We start from the raw sequence: 1494 nt of genomic DNA, 5'->3' as shown, positions 1-1494 counted from the left end.
GGGCGCTGGCGGGGCGCGGGGGGCGCCCGCCGCCCCTCCTCCTCCTCCTCCTCCTCCGGCGGCGAGTCCCGCGAGCGCGGCGGCCACAGCGCCATCCCCGCCGCCCGCGCGCCTCGCCGGAAGCGGGGCCGCGCGACACTTCCGGCAATACCGGCGGCCGCGGGGCGGGTGCGGGGGGACGGAGGGGGAGGGGAGGGCGGGAGTCGCGCCAGGAGCCGCCGCCGCGCGGGGCCTTCCCCGCTGCTCGTAGCGGCGGGGCCTGCCCTGAGAGCCCTCACCTCGTACGTTACATATACAGGCATAAGTAAATATGTATAGAGGTCTATATTATATATACATATATATATATATATATGGGTAGGGCAGTTTGCGGCGCGCGCGTGCGCGGCGCGGCCGTTGGGCGCCGCCCGTTCGGTGCGCGCGCGGGGCGCGGCGGCCGTTGGGGGACGCGTGCGGTCGCCATGGCGACGCGCGGCGCCGCGTGGCGGGCGGGGCGCCATGCCGCTGCGCGTGGCGGTGGAGCTGCAGGTGCAGGCGGTGAGCGCCGGGTTCGACAGCGACAACCACAGCAGAAACGGGGGAAAATGCTGGGTTTTGGTCATTCCGCCCCTTTCGGGTGTCCGCCGGTGTCCGCTGGTGTGCGGAGCGTCGGGTACCAGTGTCTAGGAAGTCGGTCTGGTAAAAGGGAGCTCTTAAAAAATAAGAAAAGAAAATAAAGTCCCGCCATGAAGTGTCAGAACTTGCCGTGCTTTAATACTTTGGGTGTTAAATGCGTAAATATAGCAGAGACTCGGTGGTTCTCGCAGTCCGGAGGAGGTCTTGGGTGGTTGCGGAGAAGGTTTGGGTGCTGTCAGGAGACTGTAAACCTCATTCATACCCTGCATGGGACTTGCTCTTTTGTTCATGGCAATTTGGCTTGTTAGTTATGGGAAAAAAAAGAAAAAAAGAGATAGAGACATAATTCTGTGCTGTAGAGCACATCAACAATGTATCATTTCATCAAGGGGTCTTGGAAACAGTATACAGATGACAAGAAGATGGCTTGGGTTTGCAACTGTGTGCTTAGAAATTAAATTTCTCATCAGTCTCAAAGGTGGATGGCAAAGAGCTATACCACTAATTTAAATGTGTAAGTATGCCAGGTGTGTTTACCATGAATCTGTAGATACAAATTGTGAATAGAGCTTACACGTCCATAGCTATTCATGACAAAATTTTGGAGTATCAATACTGATAAATTGCCATTACAATGATATAAAATGACATAACATAATATAATATAATACGCTGATTTTAAAAAAAATAGTTTTAAAATATTTTGGCTGAAATAGATGCTGAGATGTAGTTTTTGGACACACTTTGTAAGCTGGCAGTGAGGAGCACGTTTTTCAGGGATTTATGTTTTCTGTTCCCAGAGATTGAGTCCTATTGAATGGTAGTCCCACTGAATGAGTACCTGTGTGTCTGGTGCATGCGTGTGAGACTGAATTTCAC

This window comes from Nothoprocta perdicaria, unplaced genomic scaffold (assembly GCF_003342845.1).
Source record: "Nothoprocta perdicaria isolate Ctin4 unplaced genomic scaffold, notPer1 scaffold_238, whole genome shotgun sequence".
Lineage (NCBI taxonomy): Eukaryota > Metazoa > Chordata > Aves > Tinamiformes > Tinamidae > Nothoprocta > Nothoprocta perdicaria.
Note: the sequence above shows the minus strand (reverse complement) of the source record.